At 44.5% G+C, this 25,833-nt stretch overlaps 1 protein-coding gene across 2 annotated transcripts in view; it reads left to right on the top strand.

Moving 5' to 3' along the window:
* The window catches only part of LOC108499689 (high mobility group protein HMGI-C-like), a 62,167-nt gene that overhangs the window by 4,822 nt on the left and 31,512 nt on the right, over positions 1-25,833 (top strand). Inside the window, exon 1 of one of the 2 annotated variants that reach the window (XM_017819831.1) lies at positions 5,926-6,086. The exons of the other annotated variant lie outside the window; for it this stretch is intronic. The gene's annotated coding sequence lies outside the window, so the exon portion shown is untranslated. Of the gene's footprint in view, positions 1-5,925; positions 6,087-25,833 lie in introns of those variants that run through there. 2 annotated transcript variants of the gene reach the window in all.

The raw sequence follows: 25,833 nt of genomic DNA, 5'->3' as shown, positions 1-25,833 counted from the left end.
GTCCTCTGGGGTTTGTCTCACAGCCAGCCTTGAGGCTTTTACAGAGCTCCCTAATTGTCTTTTGCTGTCTTGGAAATCTCTGTTTCTGCTAATTAGCCAACTATTGGAAAACATGGCTGGACACTGCTATTGGCAGAATTAGCCTGGCTTTCCCCAATCTGTCATTGTCCTGCATGGCTCTAGAGATGGCAATTTGCTGCTGCCGGCTTATGTGTTAGCAAGACACTGAGGAACTTACAGCTCATCTTTTATATACTTGGAAAGGACTGTCAAGATGATGCAGTGTTGTCTCTCACTCCCCCTTCTCTTATTTTATGTAGAATTAGAGCCCACGAATGTGAGGAAAAACAGCCATGGCTGCAGTCAAGGCATTGTGCAAGTTTTCCTCCCACAGCAGCGCTGCTGCAACTCAGTCTAGTTATTTTTTTTTTCCAAATGTGGCCTCCCACACATTTTGTTCTAAAGTCCCTTTTCCAAACTGGTTTTTAAACGTCTTCTTTTTGGTTCTGACATGTGACAGCACCTGAGATGTGCTCTCACAGGCACTCTTGGTTAATACTCGAGCATTCCAGGTTACTAGTCATCTTTGGGAATGCAGTTCTGCACCTCCTCATTCCTACACCTGGACTTTTGCTAAAAGATAATTATAACCCCAACAGAGTGTGTAACAGCAACTCTCAACTTGGTTTATTGAGCCAGGATGGCAGACTGGACTAAGGAGCCTGGTTTATACTTACAGTGAAGGCAAAAGAGATAATTAGCTGAGGACAGAACAGGCAGCCTTTGCTCTTGGACTGTCTTACTTATGAGTGACACTGGTCCTTTCTCTCTTCCTGCTTGGGACACATCACCTGCAGAAGGAGATCACAGAGAGGTAATCTGACTAAAGTAAACTTCTGTGCTTCTGGAATGAGTCTAAAAGCAGCAACAAGCAAGTATTTCAAAGCTCCTTGTTGAAGTGACCTTGCTGCACACTAAGATGTACCAAAAGAGATGGACTAAAGCAATAGGATGGTTACAGGTATCTCATTGCTCTTTGTCTAGTCAAGCCTTGTAATTCTTCTTTGTTAACTAACTATAACCAGATAAAGTATGAGGACCTCTGTGAAAAGCAGTTGCTGTAGCAGACAAGATCACTTATGAGGGCACAGTTTCAGCAGTGTTTATTGAACACATACTTTTTTGCATTGTTCTGAAGTGAAACATGAAAGCTACCACATCATTCTTCTGGTTTGATAAAACTGCAGGCACGGTGACAGCTGCATGTAATAGTGATCACTGAACACCTTGTTAGTCCTCAGAGCCCCGTGCAGAATTAAAGTTGTGTTTTACCAGGCGATACGCACCCAGGCAGCGGCGTGAACAACTTCCAAGGTAATAGTTGTATTGCTAGCACTGGCTTTAAATGTTCAGGGAACTGTGTATCTCTATTTAGGTATATACTGGGTATCTATCACTGTGGCATTTCTGGAATTGCAGTCTGTGTTAATCAGGAGGCCATTATTAAACAGCCACAAATCACAGCCACAAGTAAGCAACGTTTCACTCAGCTTTGCTTCCCTCAGTTTCCTGTATTTACCCAGACATGAAGCTGAAGTCTGAAGCTGCACAGACATGCAGAGGTATCTAGCATAGAATCACAAGCAGGAACTAAACATGTCATTTCAATATCTAAGGACTACCACTTCCTCAGCAGCACACGGAGAGATTGAGAGAGCAGCAGCAAACGGGAGAGAGAGAGATGAAAGGACGGGAAAGGGAAAAAACTGAGGAGGGGTACCAGTTAAAAGAGAATTGATAATCACCTAGAGGAAGCAGCAAAACAGAACCATGAATGTTTAAATGAGGCAGGGAGAGAAAGATGGATGAAGAAGGATTAGAAGGTGAAAAATGGGAATGGAGAATTTCCAGAGGTAAAGTTGAAATAGAAAAGCATACAACAAAAGGAGAGCTTCATTAAAAAGAAAGAAGGGAATTATCACAAGGCAGGCTCAGGAATGAGCATCTGCTGTAAAGAAAGCCCAGGACTGGAATATTGCAAAGAGAACAATGAGGTCACCCATGGCCAACAATTTGCACTATTTCTCATTAATGCTGAGATGCTAATGGCTACCTTCTCCAAACCTCCTCTTTCCTGGGGTAGCCTTTCTTTTTGAAATGTTCCACTTCAAATACAAAATTGAGGCAGTTTCACCAACAGGGACTCCAACCCTGCTGTGTTGAGCTTTCAGGTTGAGTTGGCTGTTCCAGACAAGTCTGAGTCTTTATCAGTCAACACCAGGCTCTTCCTTTAATGTATGTTACCTGCTTTCCTATTATTGTTATTGCTGTTATTATTTCGACTACCACTTTGTTCCTAAAGTTCATTCAGACCTCAATCATGGTCAAATTCAACTGTGATAATCATTATTTAAAAAAATCTTCAAATAGTAATAAGCAAAGGAAATAATGTTATCCCTCAGATCAACAAAAAAAAAAATATTTGAAAAATGTACTTTTCATCAGGAAACTTTCATTTACTGAAGCTGTTCCTGGCAATGTTTTAATCAACCAAAGAGGCAAGATGGACACATAGCAGTTCACTAAAGCTGAGCTTTATCTGGAAGATTCTGTTGTAGCAGTGTCAGACAGTCATGCAGTCTGATGGCTACAGGCAAAAAGAAAACTGGGCTTGTATCACTTGAGAAGGATCATCTCTGATGGCACAGTGTTTCCTAATATACTGGAGGCATTGAAGGAAGGGTGCCTCCTATGGACTTCCTGCCTCCATAGCTCCAGGAGGTTTTGGGCAGCCACAAAGGACTGTTTTGAAAGGCTGATCTGCCTCAGGCCTACAACCCTGTGAGATCTCAGCCACTGTGAAGGGCAGACCGAGCAGCTGTTTATGATGCCCTGAACCTGCAAAAATACACATGTGCACGTATTTTAGCAGGAACGTGCTCTCTGGGGTATGTGCTGTCTTGGGATTTGTGTGTATGTTGCTGCCGTGTTTTCTAGTTAATTTTTCATGGTTGTTAGGCCTCTGTTCTTTTCAGTTCTTATTGTTCCCCCCCAAGACAGCCAAACAAGGCCTTGGGTTCAGCTTTCTGAATCAGCCTCCACAAACTTGACTAGCCAGATCTCCACAGGGAACAAAGTCACATAGATTTCTGTGACAAAACCCATTGATCTGACAGGGGCTGAGATAAATCTGCCTCAAAAAGTTAAAGCAATAGAAATCCGGATCCGCAATGCAAGATTTCAGTTACAAAACCAGGGAGCTGACAGGGACTCAGACAAATCCATCCATGCCGAGTGACTGTGCATTCGTTCCACACACAACTGCCTGCTTAAAGAGATAGTGATGAGAGATCCCCACACAGCATCTAACACGGCATCAGCATTTGTTAGGAGATTAGTGTCAGGAGGGAGAAACACCCAATTAAAGAGGTATTACTCTGCCATTGGGGGATTGGGAGTAAGTAGCAATAATCATGCCAGGCGCTGCCACAATAACACTGCTCTGAAGGAAAACACGGAATGCAAAAGAGTTTGAAGAAGAAAGAGAAAGCAGAGTGTGTTCACAGGTTTGGAACTGTGGCAATGAAATAGCTCAAACAAAGATAACCAGCTCAGACTCCAATTTAAAAATGTATGGGATCAGGACAAAAAGCAGTCTACATAACAAAATGGCAGCTACATCATTCAAGGCCCACGTGTTCCTGTCCAGCTAGGAGAGTTCTAGTTTCTACAGCAGACACTGACTGCAGGGGAATAGGAGCTGGTGCTCTGTGCAGGCTATTGGTGCATTTATACTGCTACAGCACAGACTGCTTAAAACATGAGAACATGAGAGCATGAGGAATGCCTTCCTGGAGCAGAGCACTGGGCCATCGGGTCAAGAGTTCTGTTTCCCCCTCAGCAAAAGGACACACTCTTCGGGGGGAGCCTATGAGCTGTGGCACTTGGTGCTGTTTCCCCACTGCCTTCAGAAATGTTGGATCAGTGGTGCTCGTGGATTCATCCCTGCCCTGTTCTCAGTAGCCACTTGTGGATCTGTTCTTGAATTTGTCTAATAACTTTTGAACCTGATGGTATCACATGCCTCCTTTGCAGGCTGGCTGGTGACTTTTGTTTTTTAAAAAAGGAAGGAAGGACTAAGAAGGGGACCTGTGGCTAGAGCAGTAGCCTCATGCTTGGAAAACTCTGACTCCCACTTCCTGCTATGTTGTAGGCAAGGTGCTAAAAGTGAGGCTTTTAGATTCTTAAAGATAACAATTTTCAGAAACAAACAGTGTCTAATTCCCATTGAAATCAATCCAAAGGAAATAGACTCCTCGGGGCTTTTCAATTCAGCAATTTGAATTGCAGTTATGCATTTCATAGTTTGAAAAGTGTATCAGCCAACTCTGCATCCGTAGATTTCTTAAGGATCTTTAAAACCTTGCCTTTAGTCTCTGTGCCCTAACCTCCAAGTTCTAAGGAGGGGGTTAGAGCTGCCCATCTCAGGGACGTGTGATAAGGAGAAACACATCAGAGACCTTGAAAGGTTCATCTGCTAAGGCAAAGGAAGGACATGTGAAGGCCTGAACCATCTAATGAAGATGGAGAACTGTCAGAGGTTCGTGTTTGCCAGAGGCACTACACTGAAAATCAGCCAGCTGACCTTTCCACAGTCACACATGACACACGTGCCAGTGTAACCAGGGTGTAGTCAGAGGGGACAGGAGGTGTGGAGGTGAACAGTGAAATGCAGCTGCAGGGATGCTGCAGACATCTCTCTCTCTCTCTCTCTCTCTGTCTGAAATGTCCCAGCTGTGCTGAATCCACCCAATGACAGCTGCCTTGTGTGGGGTCAGCTCTGTCACCTCCCCATGCTCTCCAACTAAAGGGAGTTCACAAGTGCTACACTGCCTTTACAAACTTCTGCAAGACCTACATCCTCTCTGGTGTTAGTGCTGGCTGACCTGAGGCTTCTGAAGTGGAATGCAGGCCTGAATCAGAAATCTACCACGGTTGTCAAGGCACTAACCCCACATCCTCAGATGACAACAGTTGTCACAAAACTTGTCACTAACTAGAAAATCCCTGTTTGCACGTGCTTGCTGTGGAACATGACAGGGAGACGCTGCCTGTGTGGTGGCAGGAGAAGCTCCTGTTGGATTTCCCTCTGGCTGTCCCTCTGGCTGCCCCTTCCAAAGCCATAGGCATTTGTCTTGCTTGCCTGCTTTCTCACTTGCTGTTCTATCTGCAAACAATTCCAACTGCCCATCTGGTTTCAAGTTGCTCATCAGTTTTCTTACCTAGGAATGTGAAATAGCACTTCATGCGCTGAAGTAATTTTTCTGGAAGGGATAAAACACTGCTGCAGCCAGGTATTCTATTTACAGCTTTGAGCACAAACTCAGCATCCCATTGTTGTTACTGTAAGCACCAATCTCTCCATGTGAGCAAAATGAGAATGGCTTTGATGTGGGGATTTGCCTTTTAGGGAGCATACGGTGTGGGTTAAGGCAGCATAACCCACAGACCAGAACACTCTTATGGGATGAGCAGCACACTTTTGGCTTGCCAGATGCTGGCTGAGTCTGGGCCAAGCTGCTGAACAAGCAATAGTTTTTCACTTTAGTCTTCCTGGCAGGTTTCAGTGCTAACTGCTTTAAACAACTTGGTGCCCTAGACCAAGACCTAATGACTGCATAGAAATGCAATCGATGTAACCTGTAACTGAGAGGTGTGACCTCATATCTCAGAAAGACTCCTTCAGCTGATATTACCCACAGGTGATTCCCCTTTGGGCCTAAAAGGCCCAGGCCTCTGATTTAGTATCTTAAGGAGATGTGCGTGATTTAGCTCTTAATAGCATCTATCTCTAATACACGTCTTTGCAGTGTCATTTAATGGTCAGAAACATCCTGGAGCCGTTCTGATGCCGCCTCCCCTCCCTAGGGAGGAGCCCTCCCGTAGGAGGACTGCCAATCCACCCCACCTGCCTCCCGTGCTGGCCCTTTAAATGTGGCAAGTGCGAGGCAGCTGGAGGCCCTAAGGAGCCATTTGGCGCCATTTGCTTCCCGGCTCCTGTTTGCTTTGTGCCCCCTCCTGTGCTGGTAAGAAGTTTTAACTGCTCTGTTACTCCTCCTCTACTCGCTCTGAAAGAGTTGGTGCTTGCTTTCTCGGGTGTCTTGTGCTTTTTTTTGACTTGCGTCAGAAGTAATACAGAACAAACAAATGGATGCAGAGAGCGAAGCCCCAAAGTTTCCCCAGGCTGTAGTTTCCTGCGTTGTGCTGATGTGTGGTCTCCTAAGGCCGTGTGTGAGTATGTGTGTGCTTTAACCTGATCTCTAATCCCTCTCCTAGGACTAGAGGGATCTAGTTAATATTAAAAATGTTCTTCTGGTAATATATCTGCCCCTTACCCTAGTTAAAGTGAAAAAACTTTTCATAAGACCCAGTGCTTGCTGCATTTATCATGTTGTGTATTAATTCAGAATGTTCTCCATGGTTGTATCATATTTGTCTTACATCACCAAGCTTCTAAATTTGTGATAACTGGCACCTTTGCAGTTATAGAAGATAACTGTTTTACAGTGTCAGGCACCCCAGAAGGAAAAAGCTCCAAGTTCTAGTCTTGGCTCCCTCTCAAGTGTTTCATCTTCTCCTCACTGTTTGATTTGTGGAGATGCCCATACTCTTTCAGCTCTACAACACAGGTGCTCAGTGCCCTGAAAGGGCTGTGGGGTTCCTGAGCTGTGTAAAGCATCATTATTACAGCTATTTTTATAGATAAGAAAAAGCATATTTGCAGCAAACAACAAAAAAAGTATTTCCCAGCTTTGAATGTGATGTATAGAAAGACTTCTATTGCTCAGCTATTATGGTACCTCATATCAGTGAAATATAGGGGTTTTCCTCAAGTTGTATTACAGCTGCAAAATCTATTTCCTGAAATATTAGGCGTGCCAGCCAGTTTGGATGTAAATAATAAGCATGTCCTTTGCTGGCTTGTTAGAGGCCCAGGGAAAGCCATTTGTTCAAGCTCCATCTTGAACCTTCACTCTCGAGGAATAGCTGTTGGGTGTCTGTGTGCCCTGGAAATTTAATTTATCTGTAAACAGGTTTCCTTTGCTCCACTTGGGACTGTTATCTCAAGAGAGGTTAAGCTGTACTTCAGGTAGCAACGAGCACTGAGAACAGAAAACAATTTATAGAGAGTTTCACAGTGATATTAATCTGAGCAGGTGTCTGCATCAAAACACCTTAAGATAGGTCTCCTGAAATCCAGGTACTGACTTAAAATCTGTCATATTTATTAACACTTAAAGAAACTATAAAAGTATAGGTATTTAGTTTATTGAGCATAATAGACATTCACTCTCTCAGGGTTTTTTTTCCACTCTTTTCAATGCAGTATTCTAGAAATTTAATTTAAAATTAGATACTGTTTAATTATGCAATCCAGACACTGGAGCTTTAAGCTCAAATATGGTTATGTTCCTGATAAAGTAGGTGAGATTTGACAGTGCCATTTTAGGGCATTGGATTATTTTCTCATGCTCCTGTCCTCCCCAGTGAATTTATTGTAATTAGGAACTAGTGGTGTGGGTGCACTGTTAGACTGGTGTCACTGTTTAGCTGTACCCTAAAAATAAACACATGCAGAAACATATTATTCTGACTGGCAGGTGCTTTGGTCTGTGGGAGGGAGCAGATTTTTGGGGACAGCAGATGAGCTGTGTTATTTTAATGGGGTTGGGGTTTGCTCTGTAGTAAGAGGCTGGAGGCCACTGTCATAAGCAGTATCCTCTCTCATGCTCCAGAGGGATGGGATTTTGTGCAGGAAACACTGCCTTTTTTGACAAGCAAAGGAGAGTGTTCTTGCCCCATTACAGATGGGCCTAGATATAAAGGACCTTCAACAAGAAAAGGCATAAGCATCCAAGTGAAAAGATAGTTTTTTCACCCCACATGCAAGACCTACAGCACTCAAGAACATGAGTTAATTGCAGAGTGGTCAAGAAATAAAGCCAATATGGCAATGTGTAGTACTGTGCCATCTGTAGTGTTCTCACTGCATCCACTCCCTTCCCTGAGCACTGATCACAGCAAAGGACTTCCTTCTTTTTTTTTCTTTTTTTTTTCCTTTGCTTGTTATGTCAAACCTTCCATATCCCAAACCTCAGCACCACTGGAGCTGGTGAAAGGCATCAGTGCACACAGTCACAGGAGACACTCAGCAACATCACTCTAAGCTCAGTTACATGGGATGAAGAGACAAAAGTAAAAACTCAGGGGAGGAAAAGAATTGGATTTATTTTAGTCTCGTGGTGCTGGTATGGCTGTCAGTGTTTCTTGGAATGTGTACACATTAGAAGAAGTATTATTTATGAATTTTTTATTGATCTTGTCTCAGTGACAGTGATTAATAGTATTTTCATCCAAAAGTGTCACTTCTGCCAACAAACCTGAGTTTTCCCCTTTGCATGCTTCTATTCCTCCAATCCCTGGAGAGGATTGATAGGAGGGGAAAGTGAAGTTGAGGGGGAATATTCTCAAGGACCACACCATCACCATATGTGACTCCATTAACCCAACCAAGTTCCTTTATTATCACTTCTTATTGCAGTAGCATTTTGCATCTGCCAAGTGGGGGCACCTGTGTTAGATTTGTGGATGAATGAGAGAAAGGGGTTTCTTATTTCAAAGATTTCAGTGCCTAACGAGCTGTGCCCAGGAATTGTATCAGACTATATTCAAAGACTATTAGGGCTACATTGCTTGGAGACTGAAGTATTTTATAGCTTTTGGAGGAATGAATGTAAATGCTGTGTTTATTTCAGAAGGACTCTGCCAGATTTCCTTTCTTGTGCAGAGAGGCAATTAATTTCTAAACTAATCAAACAAAAGGTGATGCAGCAGCAATACATCACCTGCTACCTAGTGCTTGCCCCTCCTAATTTGTGTGTTGAAATGTAGTCTCTGCTGGTCTATCCCTTGGTATTAAAGCTGAGGAAAGCTGCAGTTCAGCAGTGGGTTTTAACTCAAAGCAGATTATTCATCAGAACTGGAAGATTTGTTTTCCTGTCACTTCCCAAAACTGGAAAAAACATACTATTTATTTATTTATTTTTTTAAGTTCAAGCTCAGAGCTGTATGGTACTTAGCTGACTGCCTTCTTTATGGGGCTCGAGGTAAACTGAAGTACCTAAATATCCTTGTGAGCTGTCTTAAACACCCACTGGAGAGGGAGAATAAACACAGTGTGTGTTACTGCTCTGCCTGGGAGGCTGCAGCTAAATCACTACCAAAGCTGAATGCTGAGGAGGGTTAGGCTGGGTCTGGAGTGAGAGATTCTCCAAACACCATGTGGGATACCAAGAAAGGGAAACCAGCTGTTATCAAATGAAATTATTTCCCTCCCAATTTCTCCCTTGGGTTAGGAAAAAAACTTCCAGGAACAAAGGGAATTTGGCATTCTTTTGCCTCTGAACTGAGTGAATTTGTGGAATATTGGCTGAGAGAACCACTCAATAAATAAAATGATTGAAGATGAACTTGAACGCTCCTTGCCATCAAAAAATGGGAATGTTGTGTGGCTCCTTTTACCTGCTGCAGACACAGTTACTGCAGCGTGCCAGCAAGTGGGTAGTGCTGGATATTATTAATAAGTTGGGAGGAGAATATGCATATCCATCTCCTCTGGCCACATTCCATGAATGCTGCTTAGGTACAGCTGGCTGGTTTGTCCCTGTTTTGCCTGTGGGTCTCAGCCAGCAATCTTAAGGTGCTGAGGTTGAAATTACGAGGCTGTGTCCTCAGCAGAGACTTTTCTTGTTAACTGATGATGAACTTGTGTTTTCTAGTAGGTGTGCCCATGTTTGTGTGCGTTCTCCATGAATGATTATATTTGTGTATCCCCCAAAGGACGTGTGTGTGTGTGTGTGTGTGTGTGTGTTGTGTTCCTGTGGGTGTGTAAAACTATGCTTTCCATTCCACACAAAAATATTTGCTTTAGATCCAACTTCTGAGAGTGAAGAGGCAACACTGGAAATACTTGTGTAATAATTACTCATGGAAGGCCAATACCTGAACATGTTGGAAATTAATGTGGTGGAATGTGTTATGTGATTAGTCTGGATGCTGATGATATCTTGATGAATACTTTCCTTCACTTTAACTGATTCTTTTTCATGAGGAATATACAACAACACTGTAATGTTGAGTTAATGAAGGTTGGGTTTTATTTTGGAGGACATATATATAATTGCAGGGAAATAAAACATCTGTGCAATGTATATTGCATATCTGTATCTGTCCTTAATTGTTACAGTTTTTCTCTTTGGATTTTCAGAGCTGGAGACTGTGGAGTGTTATTGAATCTTTATTGCTTCTGAGATCCTAGATTGATATTTGGAAATAGCGAGCTCATCACTGATATGATTTTGCTTTCTGTGCAATGCAGCTTTAAATTTCTAAAAAGTCAAGGCAGCATCTTAAAATAAGATGCGGGTGCAGACTCCACTTCCTGGAGCCTTCGCTTTTGTTCTTTCTCGTTTTTAGTCTAAAATAAGTCATTCGGAATAAAAGCCTATTTTTGTTCCTTGTGGGTGGAAAGAAAGCTTGGCTCCCTCGTTTCTCATCCTGTGCACATCAGTGTGATGTATGCACACCCAGTGTTAGTATCTGGGAGATACCAGATAAAGCCTTCAGTTACTTTGATCTACTAGTCATGTGTTAAAAGTAGGAATAAAAGTCGCTTTTTTAAATGCGGAGATTTTGAGATACTTGCAGCATTGTGCTTTCCACCCCTCAGCGTTTTATAAATGTGGGAAGATAACGTGAAGGGATCACTGGAACCATTGCATGAAGGCCACCCTTGCTGTAGAAGGGAGTTTTTGTAACACGAGGACATGAAGCACAAGGGCTTAGGAAAGGTGTGCTGTGGCCAGCTGAGGGGGCAAGTGGAATTTCTATAGTCCTCAGAAGTGATACTCAAATTACAGCAACAGAAAATAGAGCTTATGAGGTCACTTCTCCCTTTCTCTCTGCTCCCCCAAGGCAGAGTTTGTGATACTTAAACCCTTTTTGACAGATGACTGTTTAGCCTGTTCAGAAAAACTCAAGTGATGGAGACTCCACAACTCCTCAAGGCAATCTGTTCCAGTGCTCAGCTGTCCTAATCATTATTCACATTTAATTTTTGGAGGACACCAAGGCTGACATAGCTTCCATGCAAAAGGAAAAGACTTTTAGAAAGTACAGGACCTTTAATTTCAGTGGGCTGTTTCTCCTGTCACATGTAAGATGGTCCCTTCCCAGCAGACAGAAGCGTGGCATAGGTTGGGCACCTGGAAGAAATCAGCTGCTAAATCACCATGTCCTGAGCTGCTTGTGAGCCTGAGGGCTCAGGAACTCACCCCTCCTTGTGGTGTGAGACCAGAGCATGAGTGCCAACACATTCCTTGTTCTCCCAGAAATTTTGTATAGCTAGGACTTGGGAGTTTGGTCCATGTGGATATGTGTAGGACATACACAGTAAATAAATATGAGAGACCCACAGCAGGGTGGGACAGCAGCTTGTGAGGAGTGACTGCAGCTGCAGTGACAGCACCTCCCTATAATGTATGCAGGGAAGGGAGAGAGAAAAAGAGAGGAAGAAATAGAAAAATATACTAGAAGGTCTGAAGGGTATTGAAGACATTCACATAAGGAGGAGGCAAAGATGCAGAGGAAGGGATTTGGAGTCCTGGTTGCTGTGTGCTCTTGTCCAGGTACAAGTGCAGAAACTGAGTACAGTTTGTGTTCCCTTCTGCAGAAGTGCTGATGTGGTGAACTGTCACACCGGGCATGATTCAGCCCTGAGTTCATGTTACATCCATGTTACATTTAGGTGGGATGCTTGAGAAGTGTCCACCATGGTTCTTCAGGACCAACAGCTCATAAGCTTGTTCTGCAGGGCGGGAGCTGTCTCTGTGCCATACCTGACCCACACTCTGCGCTGCCACCAAACAAACTGTCAGAAGAATTGTTATTTTTTTCAAGTGAAATGGGTGCCGCCAGGAAAATCTGCAGGTCTAGCAAGGTGTGCTGTTGAGGGTTGTGTTGTCACAGTCACAGCTGAGGGGTGGCCAGAGCAGCTGACACAGCTTGTGTGAAACAAGCACCCACCTTGCTCCTATGGTAGTTGGAGGTCTTCTCAAAGATCACTTAAGTGTCTTTGGTGGACAGTGGCCACTTGGATTATTCAGATGCTGGGCTAGAGTGAATTACTTGATTTTGTGCTGTTCAGCAAACCATTATTGGGTATGTGAAATCTGAAGTAGACAAAACCACCCGAGACCATGTCTGTGTGCACTGGCAGTTATTTTGTTTATTTATTTATTATTTTTTTCTTAGATGTGTGCAGGGTAGCTGAGGTGCTCCTACGGCAACTGTTGTGCCCAGAGTCTGTCCCAAAATATTCTTTCTTGAGTGGCCTCACAGCTCTCCATAGTCAGTACCTTTGATTTTCTTGGTGGAGGAACACTGTATGTGGACATCTGTACCTTTTGCCCCTCATGTAGATCTGGAGCCAGGAGCAGCCCAGAGTTGTGTGCCAGTGCCCTCTCTGACAGGGAGCTGGTTTTGCTGATGGTTTCCTGGCATCTTGGACAAACAAGCCATTCTCAGCTCTCAGAACTTTATTGTCAGAATTTGATTGTCAAAATTTTAACTGGTGCCTGTTAAATTTCACTGTTGCATTTGGTTTGGATCTGCTGCAAATTAAATCTGACTTCTGAACCGCTCTTTACAACACTGTCTGCTGGAAGGGGTCTGAGAGCACTACCTGAGCCAGGTCAGGTTGCTTTTCCTGAGCTCTCTTTGTGGCTGAAGCAGATAAAATCTTCCCTCTGCTCTCATCCTGTCAGGTGTTTCAGTGCACCCCTAATATTTTAATTAAAATGGCATAATGGAGTAAGTCTAGCAGCTCTAGGTTACACAAATACCTTAGACCTGAGGGCATTTTTAGGCACTAAAGGGTTAACTGCACACAGTTTGATACTGGAATGGAGAAGGAACGACACCTTTTTGTTATCAGCCCTTTTGGTGCTGTCTTTTTTTAATCATTTCATGCTTTGAACTCCTGCTCTGAAAGAGAATCTGTCTCCTCATCTTCAGCGGCTGCCAGGTCTGGAGGCCTAATCAATGCAGGTTATTGATAGCAAATCAATTAATGCAGACAAAGGATCAAAATTAAGGAGCTTTCACTAAATTAATAAGTGATTCCAAGTCTTTTAACAGAGTGCCTGAGATAAGGGCAGCTCAGTCTTCTGGGACAGCAGCCTCCAGTCCTGTTTCCAAAGACAATCAAATGGAGAGAGTGAGCTGTGCTTTTACATTTTTTCTCCCATTTAAATAACCTGTTTTGTTCAATAGTAAGTGCTTAAAATCTGAGTCCAGCAAGGCTGCCAGGAAGCAGGTTCTAAATGAAAAGAGCAGATTCATCTGCATAAGGATGTCATGGTCTTGTTCAGCTGATTCAGGGAGGACCAGTTGTTTCAAAAGCCAAATTTATGTAAGATCCCAGCCAACACCAGAATTAAGGTTTGCTTCAATAGCAAATATACTGAAATTGGACTGGAGATGCCCACAGAAACAACTAGATGCAGGAGAGCCTAGAATAATTTGGACCTCCTGTCAGACCCAGCCTTTCTGCCCCATGGCAGGTCTGCCTGGGAGAATGTGGGCCAGGCTTAATCCAAAATCCTTGCAGGTGGTGTCCCTGCCCTGTTCCCTTCCAGGAAGGATCAGACAAGATGCCTGACACTCCTAGTACTGTCAGCATACCAGTCCCATGGCCCTCAGCCTCTCCTGGAGGACTGGATGGAAACCTAAGGGCTTGGAGTTCCCTACCCATTACAGCAGCTTTTCCACCTTTCTTCCTGGTTCAGCCCAGGGAAAGGAATGAACAGTGCTGTGGAGGAAGGATAGAGCATCTCTGGCAGTTTCCATGTGGGTAGTGCTGCCTGCTATCTCCTCCTATTTTCCTGCTTAATAAGAAGGGCCATTCTTTGAAATGCCAGAAACTCTCCTGCTGTGACAGTAATTAACAGGGATGGAGATGGAGCTGGGAAGTAGATTACAGGAGCACAAATACAGCATGTAGCTCACTGAGGATGCAGAGTGCTTCAGGTCTCTCCATGAGTCTCCCTTGCAGTCTGGTGGAAACACCATCTCCCTGTTTGGTCACATCAGGTCTCTGTGCCACTGGTGCTTGGTGCTGTCCAGTGGGACTGGATGCTGATCCCAGGGGCAGTGCAGGCTCTGTGGGCTGAGCGTGGAGGTGAGAACGGTCTGCTGGCATTGCCAAGGCACCATGAGAAGGGAATCAGGCTTGGCCGTCTCTGTGCGCTTGATCCTGTAATAGCAGGGCAAAATTTGAATTAAATTCTTTTAGGTTTTGGTTGTTCCAAGCCATTATGTGTTAAAGAGTACTTTTTATATGCTGTGTGAAAGATTCCTCATGACTGAAATGGCTGCAGCTTCCAAAACTTCTGTCTAGAAGCTGGTGCCAGAAGTGCTAATATTTGGATGAATATATGGAGATTTACAAATGTAGCCCTTGTCATAGCTGATAGCAGAATTGTACCTGAATGCCAAGCTTTATTGGGTCAGATTTCATGTAATCAAAGGTTGATATTCACTTCTTCCTGCTCCTCTGTCTACTGATCTCTGCCTGGCTGTTGGCACCTATTGCCTGTTCTGCTGGCACTGAAATCCAGTGTGTTATCTTCATCTGCCTCTGGACTTAACACAGCAACACAACTGATGTTTTTTGATCTAATCCACTGGTGATGATCTGCTCCTGTCAAAGAGTTGTGAAGCTGGACACGTGGCATGGAGGCCTCTGGATGTTGTAGTTGGCATTGCAGCCCAAAGCTTGGGTCACATCTGAGAGAAGGACTAGGTTAACTCATCACCCTGAATCAGATGGCTGGGTTGTAACACTGTCAGAAGTGGCTCTCTGAGGGTACAGAGCTGTCATTCTTTGTTTCTGTGCCCACTGGGAGAGACTCTTTGCTCTACTGTGTCTTGCTTAGTCTAGGCAGGGTTTGCAGCCTTCAGATGTGCAATCCTTTGCCTCTTTCACTGCTTTCAGTTCCCTCCTACAAACGCCTGCACTGACTGCAGTTCTCTGCAGCCACATGTCTCAGTAACTGCTTAACCTAGAAATTCATTGCTAAGAAGATCTGACATCACAACACCCTGGAAAAGACTCCTCTCTCCCCCTTCTCCCTCCCTGGTCCCTCTCTTTTCCCAGGATATATGAAAAGCTGTAACTACTAAATCAAAATCTATTTGATTTTTGTACTCCCTTGATAACTGGGCAGCTGATCCTATCACCCAGCTAAGGCTTATCTGCTGCCTCCAGCTTCCCTGCTGCAGCAATTGGTTCCTGCAGGGACAGTGCTGGGTTATAAAGTGAGACTGATATTGTGGTCAGGGCCTTTTGCTTTCTCACTGTGACCATTGTTGGTGATATGTTCCTGAGCAAGTGGCTTGGTTTTCTGGGAGGACTAGAAGGAAGAACTGGGCCTCTGGGATTTACAGGTTCAAAGATATATATTTTTAATCCCCTTCTTTTTTTTTCTTAAGGTTGTGAAGTGATGTCAGGGAACATGCAGGGTCAATAGCATAGGCTAGAGCCAAGGTAATGGGTTGGTGCTTTTGCTTTAGCTCTTTAAGTTCCCGGGTGAGATCTTGGCCTTGTTAGGCAAGCACTGACCCACATGTGTGTTGTTCATTTCAGCCTGTTCTGAAAACAGTTCTAGTGGAAGAAAAAATACCGACTGCTGTGCTTAGTATATCACTTGCTAATTTTTAACTGTAATTGTAATTTTTGTGTGACTTTTGAATGAGTTTACCGGGGTGCTGAAGAGGCTGTAGATCCATATCTGCACAGCTGGGTGTAGGTAGCTCACTCCCAGCTACATAACACCAGTAGGATGTGGGAATAAGAACATTCCCACCCCATCCCTTCTGGCTCAGTCATGTCCTAACTGCAGTGATTCAGCTATCTGGAGCCACTGGAAGGGCTGAAGTCATGTTAGCACCTTCTAACAGCCGAGATGGGAGATCAGGAAGCAGGGACTGCCAGGGCTACAACCATGCTGGTATCATTTACCTTGTCCAGCCATCCTGTGTAATTAGAGTTCTGTTACTCTAATTGGGCACTAGCTTGAGGTGAGAGGGAATAGAGTTAAACCAAATTGCCTTCCTTGCCTGGAACAGAGCAGTCTGGGCAGCACACACAGCTTTTCTGGCAGTTTGGTTCAGGATGAGTTGGCAGTGCAGATGGAGCTGTGCTGTGCAGCCCCAAGGAGAAGGGGAGTGCAGGGTAGTTCTTTGCAAGGGGTGGTGTAAGAAAAACGCTGAGCTAAGGGAAGCAAGGCAGCTGGTGACACTGAGCCATGTGACAGAGATCAGCTGCAAGATGCACGAAAATAAAAAATGGGATAGTAACTATAACAGCTTCTGGGAAAGGCCTTCCCTCCACACACTCATTCCCAGCAGGAGCCATTGGCCCATATATCCTGTCCCTGCTTTGGCAGCAGCCACTTGGGTTCTGTAGTGCAGAACAAAGAGTCCACAGCCATCCTGCCCCCAGCTCTCCTGGTCAGCTGCTGCTCCAAGGAAGGGTAAAACCACCCCTCACCTCTTTCTTCTGCACCACTGTTTGAATTTAAAACTAGCACAGTAGGCTGGCCGTGAGTTTAGGTGTGGCTCTGCTTACAGAGGTAGGCAAGGTGGAGACTCTCAACTCCTCACTTTTCAGTGTCTCCCTCTGTAGAGCTGTAAATGTGGTGACACTCTCCTCCTTTGCTAACAATCCCTCCTGGCACAACGATAGCCAGGCCCTGGCAAACTGCCTGAGTTTGGTGACACGTGTACTGCCTCATCCTCTCCTGGCTGGCTTGGTCTGCCACGTGCACATGAGCAGATCAGTTCACAAGTTAGCACATCTCAGAACTGCCTTACTTGTGTCTAATAACAAGACAAACAAAATAGTGTAAGAGCATGTTGAGTGCTCCCAGACTGGCTGCTTGTTGTATTGGGGTGTTCTCCGTGATGGGAACTTACACAGCTGGGTTTTAAAACATTCAGCTGGGCTGATGAATATTATTTGGCATTGCTCCCAAGCAGTTGCATTGACCACTGAGATAAATGCAGGATTTTCTTGCTTTCAAATGGACAAAACTGTTCCTGCTGGTGGTTTTTGCAACAGCCTAGAGCAAGCCAAAGTCCTAATGTACTATAGGGCTCCATGGCTTGGCTCTGATGCTGACACTTGGACATCCAGCAGGATCAGCTGGATGTGTTTGAAGCATTGCCTGCTCCTGAGTGGGTTACAGGCCCCTTCTCTGCACCCAGCTTTTGGGCAAGGAGGCATTGTGGTAATGTTTTAATAAACCCTGGCAGTTTTTCAGTTTGAAAATTCAGGAATAGGTGTTTTTAACAGTGCTGCACTCAGGGGAAAAAAAAATGCGACTTCATATGTAGGAAGTATTTTTCTACAGTCTAGACAGATTATTTTACATTCCAAGACTGGATAATTGCAAGTGGTCAAGAAACCAAAGCTCAGGTCTGGCAGTAAATGGCCATGTGCCCTGTTATCCTCACTGAGCAGTGAAGTGCCTTTGTTTAAACCACCAGAGTGAAAAGCTACTGCCTTCCCAGTGATTTAGACCAAAAATGCTCTGTTCTGCATTAGATTGAATTAAAAGGGTGTGTTGTCACAGCCCAGTGGACACACAGTAATTTGCCAAGCCAGGGAAACTTCACTGTTTGCAATCACATGGCCAGGCCATGCTTCTCCTCTGGTTGAATTAAAGCAACTTGATCACAGCTGCATAAACACCTGAGTTTTAAAAAGGCTTTTAAAATGCATGTGCTGGTATTTGTCTGCACATATCAGACCTCAGCACCCAACTGCAGGAAGTGGATGTGCAGACACATTGGCTTCCCATCCACAAAACACCCTGTGCCCATTCCAGTGCCATGTATGTACCAGGAGGGTGCCTTGGATTTGTGCTCTTGACCAGTGGATTTCTGCAGCAGGAGTAGGATCGTTGGCCAGGAATTCCTGGCTTTCATTCCTGTTTGATATTGCTGGTTGGCAGAGTTATAGTGGTGACAATGGGGATCTTTTTCCCTGTAAGAAATGTTCTGTACATACCTGTTTTATTCTGTCACCCAATGTCTTTTGGATCCAATGCAGAGATGACTCAAAATTCAGAGGGCACTTTGTGGTATTACAGTTTTGCAGGGCTTATGAGGGGCAGAACCTCCTGTGTTACAATTGTGATTGAGCTTTCCCTTTGTTGTACTTCTCCCTCCACAGCTAGCACAGATATCCTTGTATTCACCATCCAAAAGCTCGTGGAGCTGAGGCACCCTTATAGCCCTGACTGCAGTGGAAGGTCTGAAGTTCCACCTGTGTTTGGGTGGAGCTACCAGGGGTGAGTCCTTTCTGCCTGTTTGTTTTTACATCAGAAATGGCAACAATAAACTCTGCTGGGACTTTGTTCTGCAAGTGTTCCCTGGTGGGCAAAGGGTCAGCTGGTGGTAGAGGTGCCACATCTCGTGGCATGGCCTGTTTCTGCAAAATGCAGTTGCACCCCAAATCTGGAGAAATACAAATAATTGCATTATTCTGCTCCTAGAAAGAGAAAACAGGGTCTAGCAAGGGTGTTGCAGAACTCAGATGCATCTCACTCTCATCTGTCTGTTGTGGATACCCCAAACAGTGTTGTCTTCCCATTGAGACAATGAACTGCAGTCTGTAAGAGGCAGTAAAGTGACTTAGGATTGTTGGAATTTCTGTAGCGTGGCAGGAAGCCATTGTAGAGCAGTTGACAGAAGTAAAATCATTTGCCCTTACAGGATGGAAGCATATACTGTCTCCAACCAAAATATGAACTCCCGTCAAATCGATGTGTTGGGTGAAAGCTGGGAGGGAAAAGGATGGCATAGGGACAATGGCAGAGCTAAGAGGACACTGGCTTTGCTGGACCACTGCCTGATAGAGCCCTGCCCACTGGAAAGTACAGTTTTGGCAATGAATGTTTGATGTGCAGGTGGGCATTATTTTATATTTAGTGTAATTTGAAAGTAGTCAGGATCTAAAAAGCTCTCAAGAGCAGTGATACTGAGCAACTAGCACTACTGCCAGCACTGGGAGAAGCACAGATTTGGGCTGGCATTGAGAACACAAAAACCATACTTTAAAAAATGTGTTTGACATCAGAAAACAAAGAGTTTGCCACTTTTTTCCTACTGGGTCAGGCAGGAACCCATCAGGAAATACTGGACACAGGTGACTGTTACAGTCCAGCTGCTGGACACCAGTGTTGTGTGTAGTAGAAGCTGTTCTTATTTTTGCTGTTTAGCAGTTCTCAGTTTTGCTTGCAGCAAAATAAAAGAAATAAAATCCCTTCCTTATCCCCTGCAGTGAGGGATTCCACATGCATCTGTCAAAAAAAATGGTGTAGTGAGGGGTTGGCCCGGGCAGGCACAGGGTTTCTGGTTCTGAGGCCATGGAGAGTGTCTCTGAAATTCTCAGCACTGAAAGCTCTTTGACTTGGTTGGTAGCACAGAGTGTGGCAGGGGACAGCCTGCTCTGTTCCCTGTCAGGAACAGGGGAGAGGAGGGAGCTATTTGCAGGTGGGTGGGAGATGGTACCAACGCAATTAAAAAAAAATAATAAAAGCAGGGACAAAATTACTCCCCTGCGTGTGGGTATTTTATAGTCCCTGCAATGAGCAAGAACACGGGTACTCTTACAGCTTTGAGACACAAGGAACTCCCCATTATACATCCTGCTTTTCTATGCACTAATGCTTTTAAAAATACCACTTTCCTCCTCTTCCCACTCCTTGCAGAAACAGCATCCCTTTATTCCTTGTAGAATATGTATGTACACACAATTCTCTTTGCAAAGTGCACAATCTGTCTTTTACCTTACAAAGCTGAAATTCAAGATTTCGACCCCACTTCCTATAAAAGGTGGTGATACTCAGTTCAGGGCAGTTTATTCCATCTGATGGCTTATTATCATCACTCACTTTCCTCCTTTATCTCAAAGTGGTTGTTAATCAGTGCACCTGTACCACCCCTAGTTAGCAAGAAAACTCAAGTCTCCCTGTTGAGCAGCACAGCTTTGCTAAGACTGTCATTTTAGGGCTGCATTTAGAAGAACTGGCCATGTCATTGGTTTTCTGTACTGACCAGATTGGTATTTATGTTCAGTATAACCTGGCAAAAAGTGTGTAACTTGTGTGCTCAGAACAGTTCTGCAGGAACATCCAGCAGTGGAAAAAGAGACTGGGGTGGAAATGAAAGACCCTAAATCCAGACTGGTCCAGTTGTGAGTGTAGACTCCACTTCTGACAAAGAGAAGGAAGCCTGGGATGCTCTGTTTCTGATCTGCATGAAGACATCCAGAACATGACTGGTTTGTTTTTTGTTTTGTTTTTTTTTTTTGTGCTGTACATGTGCTCTTTCCTGCCTCCTTCAGTAGGATGAGCTCACTTGGATGGTGTCTCTCTGAGTGCCTGTGTATAAATATGGTATCTTCCTTCCAGTGTTTAAGAAACAAGATGAGAAGTTACTCTCTGGTAGCAGTGAGGGGTTCCTGAGCTCATGACTGAGGCTCAGTAGGGCCTGGGGAAGTACAAGCTCCCCCTCTTCACAGGGGGAAAGCTGAGCAAAAATGATGAGATGACTGGACTAAGGCAATGCGAGACAGAACTAGGAACAGGAATTGGGGATTTTGCGCTTAAGTCATTGGCTTCCTGACAGGATCGCCCGTCTGTCATCAACAGACTGCAAACATGTGAGTCGTGGCTTTGTCTTGAGGAAGAAGAGATTAAATCCAAGTGGGTTATTTCAGTTTGGTCTGAAAGGCTCAGTGGCAGGTGTGAACTTTCTGCTTCCTGTCATGCAGCTCTTAATTGCAGTTCCTTTGCTGCTTGGTGTCATGTTCTGAATTGCAGTGATGTCATGCTACAACGAGATGATACAGACATTGCTCTGCTGCTGTCTGGTATTAAATTGTTTTTTCAGGATGGGTCCATCCCATTGGGAACTGCTAAGTTCCAAGTGTCCAGGCTTGACTGCAAGTGCTTGAGAACTTGCTGTAGCTAGAGGTGTGATGTGACCTGATTCTGCATGCAAAAGGAATGACTTTAGGCACGGCTGGTTATTGCTCTATTCTCCTGACACCCACACAGTGTTGTGAGCTTTTTTTTTTTCTAAAGGAGGTAGGAGATCACATTCCCTCTTCTTCCCTTCCAGCAGATGAACAGAAGGATTGAAATGTGGGTTGAGGTTTGCAGTACAGCCTATCTTGCTGTCTCCATGCCTCTCTGATGGAAGAGGTTGACAAGGAGGAGCAGCAAGCAGGGATATTTCATTGATGAGATGGGGATTTTTGGAAAGAGAAGTAGAGGAGAAGGAAACAAGCTGTTCTTTGAGTGCTCTGCTACAAGGTCTGTGCAGGTATCACCACTGCCTAATGGGAGCAGTTGCTCTGGAGGTGTTTACTGCCTTGTGCTTTCCACAAGGGTCTGCCAGGATGCTGCTGTAGGGCATGTGACTATTAAGGAAGGGAGGGGGGGAAAAGCTTTGACAGAGTGAGAGAGAAGGGGCAGAAATAGGAATTGGATGCAGCTCTATGTTCTCCCTGGGAAAACTAACATTTCTTTTAAGCCAGCAAGATGGCAGATGCTGGCTGCAAAGAGATGGGTATGTCCAGCAGCTGCCCCGTGGGGTTTTGTGGGTTAACAGCGTTTAACATGATGCATTTAACAATTTCGTGGCCAGCTTTTCTCAGTGACCTGACATAAGGTGAAAAATCAGCAACAGGAAGTGAGGTGCACGTGCTGAATGCAATTTCTCCACTCTGTGGCCTGGATGAAAGAAGCAGCAAGTGTGTGTGAAGAACAGGTGGCTCCTATCACCTCTCTAGGGAAGGTTTAATGAGGACACTCTGACAACAGGCTGTGGTGTGCTGTCTGTACAGGCAGATCAGTGCTGTCCTGAGTTGGCTGCTCAGAGCTGGTACATCTTAATGGGGCCCACCCCATTGTTTGCAGTGGTGAAACCAGTGCTAATGTCTGCCTTCTTGGCTATTTGTCACCACACAGTAACTGCAACTCTGGTATGGTCTGGCTTAAAGTGAACTTTTTCTTCTTGGGAGGGGAAAGGGAAGAGTTGTTCTTGGTGGTATCTGTAACATCTGGAAACAGGAGGTTTATCTTGGGACACCTCAGCTGGCTCTAAATGTCTGCACAGAGATGGAAATGAGGAGCCAGAGTGTGAATCTAGCAGGTTTAAGGTTCATGTTTGAGCCCTGTTCCACTACTCCTTCCCCATCACATTCTGAATTTGGCTTGAGAGATGAAGGCAGCTGAGGTGATTGGTTAAGAGAGACCCTGTCTGGTAAGAGAATGCTAAAAATCTAACTCAGTGTAACTAGCAATAAAAAAGTCTGACAGGTCTGTGAAAGCTGTCTGCTCATGCATCCTAGGAAAAGGTTCTGGGGAAGGAGATGCATTATTGAAGCTGAAGGGAAACGTGAACATAAGAAGACCATGTAAGTTAGTCCTCCTCAAACTGAGGCTGCAAATGAGAAGAATGTTTCTAACCATCAGAGTGAGGTTGTGAAGCATCCTTCCCACAAGAAAAGTGGAGAGAAAAAACTCATTGTCTGAGACACTGCGGATGAATTACAGGGCATGAGTACCAGTAGTAGCAGAGACTGGACTTGGAAACACAGAACATCCCTTCTGAGCCAGACCCTGGATCCTACTTTTTTAATTTTTCATGCTAAGCTCCCAGCCTGTGAAAAGCAGTGAGAAATAAGCTTCACTTCTACACTCAGGTCCCTCACCAAGGAGTGGAGTGAGACCACTTTGAGCACAGTGTCAGGGATGTCAAGGAATTCAGCATGGAAGCTTGGAAGAGCAAGAAGTGTTCAATAATAACCTGTAGTTTAAACCCCTTTTATCACCACTGGCTTGCTGTGTAAGGAAATTACAAGATGAGGAACTATCTGCTCGAAGTACAAATAAGTGTGTTTTGCATGTACTTTTTTTACAGAACTGCAGGGCAATATTGACAAGCTGAAGTTAGTTTGGGCAGAGGAAATGAACCATCAAATCTCAGCAGAGTATGAAGACTATAGTGCTGGCTGCTGAGAGCAGTACGAGATCCCTCCTGAATAGCAGTGGAAAATGATGATGAGATATTTTCACAGGGTGGATATGCAAAGCAAAATAGATACGTGGTGCACAGTGAAACACTGGCAGGAATACCTTGGTAACAGGAATCCTCTTCATGTCTTCTGGGATTCTCCTAAATTAAATAGCTGATGCTTTAGAACGTTGACCTGAGTTATTTCAGGGATGTATCCCCCAAGTTTTTATTAATGTGCTGTTAGGAGAATGTCCTTATATCTGCAATTAAACGAAAATAGGTAACTATTTAACATTCTGTGACTGAAGCCAGTAGCTGTATTAAATTACTGTATGTGCAGAGATAGACACCATCCAGAATAATGGATTTGGCCAAAATAGGATAATTACAAGGAATGGAATAACTTACTGCCTTCACTAGACTAGCAGCCAAACTGTTTGAGAAAGGAAAGGACCAAATGGCAGGTTTTGCTTTAATGTTTTTAATAGCAGTACTTTTTCTCAGTGTCTGTTCCATCTCAGCTCTTCTGACTCTTCTTTCCAACTGTTGCTGGCAGTCTTTATGTGTAAAAATGCTTTGTATGGTCAACAACTTTGCTGCTTTTTGACAATGGGTACCATGTAACGAGAGAGCACCAGTCTGACAGGTCTCTTTGAGGTTGTTAGTGCTGAAAACATTGAATTTTGTTTCTGTAGTTCACAGGCATCTGGAAGTTTCCCTGAGTCACAGGCTCCCCCTGTGTTGTTACTCGTTGCCTCTGTGCAGAGCTAAAAACAGATCTTAGCCAAGTTCGGTGGTGTTCTTCCCTCGTTGGGCCTGCCTGCCTACATGATCACCAATAATCAACTGCACAGTAGCAGCTTGTTTTCTGCTCTCTGGCTTGTTGGAGATGATATATGAAGTATGAAGAATAGTGTGAGATGCTTTTCTGAAGCTACATTAAGCCCACTGTGCTGACAGCAGCAAAAGAGAGCTTGTTTTGACAAGGAGCTGAGTTAACATGACACATAAGCTGAACACAAGGAAGATGAGGATCCCTGTCAGATCCTGGTGATTTTTTTTTTTTCTGTTGTGGGTCATTTTAAAATCCTTTCCCCAGCACACTCCTAGCTTCACAGGGCTTATTTTCTGTGCTGCCACCTTCTCCACAATCTGAAAGAGACTCCTTGTATTTTGTTCTGGGGTGTTCTTGTTGTTTTATTTCATTTTTTTCCCATTGGTCTGTGTTGCTTCCAGCACAAAGGGTGAAGATTTATTTTGAGACTTATGGATCATTACAGTATTGCAGTGTTGCATCTTCATGTGATTGGGACATGTCACTGTGAGTTGTTGATTCCAAGGAGACAGATTGAGCTCGACAGGAGGAAGGCAGTGTCACGTCTCATGATGTGTTCCTTCTGCACCATGGGGCATATTTGAGGATTGAGGACCCAACACAGATGGCTTAGGCCTGTAATCCTTCTATGTCTTCTCTCAGGCAAGCATGGGGATTTCAAATCATCTTCAGGGCATGGGTCAGACAGGACTTTCTGTTTCTGAAAAAATCAAGGGGCAACTGCAACCCCAACAGGTCATTGAACCAGCTCATTCTGCCACATCTGAAAGATGGATTGCTTGAGGTCTGGCATTTATTCATGCTGAGATGGATATGAATAAGTGCTGTGCCTCCAGGGTGTAAGCTGTTTGCATGGCAGAGGTTGGAAAGGTGGTGGTGTCCACCCCCTGCAATGTTGCACAGAGGCTTTGCATTACTCTGAAAGTTGAAATATTTGAGCTTGCAGGAATCAGGGTGCTGAAGGTTAATGGACTCTACTACCCTGTGACAAAAACATTAATGCTTTTCCATTGATCACCTGTACTAGGGGATCCTATTGGTGCATCCTGGGGTTCCTCTGGGCCTGCCCAAGTTCTCTTGCTCAAGGAGGGGTGCATATGGCCAGGTACCTTCCCAGCACGATGCCAGGAGGCAGATGTGGTCTGAACTCAGTAACCAGGGTTGCAGAGCCAATTGTAAGACTTGTCTGTTCCATAATTTAGGATTGCTGAGTTCATTTGGGCCAGGATTTCATCCTGTCACTGGATATTTAATGATTTTTTTTTTTTTTTTTGGTCTGTGGATATTTTCTGCTGGGGTCTCTCCTGGATAACAAGCTTGCTGCTGCTGTGCAGCAGAGAAACAGCAGTGGTACATGGGAGCTGATCTCAAGGATAAAGAGCTGCTCCAGTGTTGCCTAGTAGGTAAAGGTTACTTGGAAACTTTCACTGAAAGAACTGCAGAACTCCCACTGACCCCCTCTGGGCAGGAGAGAGCCAGGAACTGCAACACTTGTCTCACTGCCTTGTCCAAAGCAGAGTCAACAGCTGTCACCAACTGGGAACGTGGTTCTGGCAGGCAGACAAAGGAAGGAGGAGTCCCTTAATATGCAGGAGAAGTGATTAATAAGTTTTATGATATGTTATTGTAGCAACCAGCTGTTTGGGTTTTGCCTTTGTGTGCCCATGTGCTTGTGCTGAGCAAGAGGCAGAAATGAGTAGCAGAGACTCCTGCCATAGCCAAGGGGTCACTGCAGACTCCTTGAGGGGAAACTGTCACCTGGGTAGAAGTTGGGGAGAAAAAAG

This window comes from Lepidothrix coronata, unplaced genomic scaffold (genome assembly GCF_001604755.1).
Source record: "Lepidothrix coronata isolate B3197 unplaced genomic scaffold, Lepidothrix_coronata-1.0 Scaffold78, whole genome shotgun sequence".
Classification (NCBI taxonomy): Eukaryota; Metazoa; Chordata; class Aves; order Passeriformes; family Pipridae; genus Lepidothrix; species Lepidothrix coronata.
This window is presented reverse-complemented; position numbering and strand designations above follow the sequence as displayed.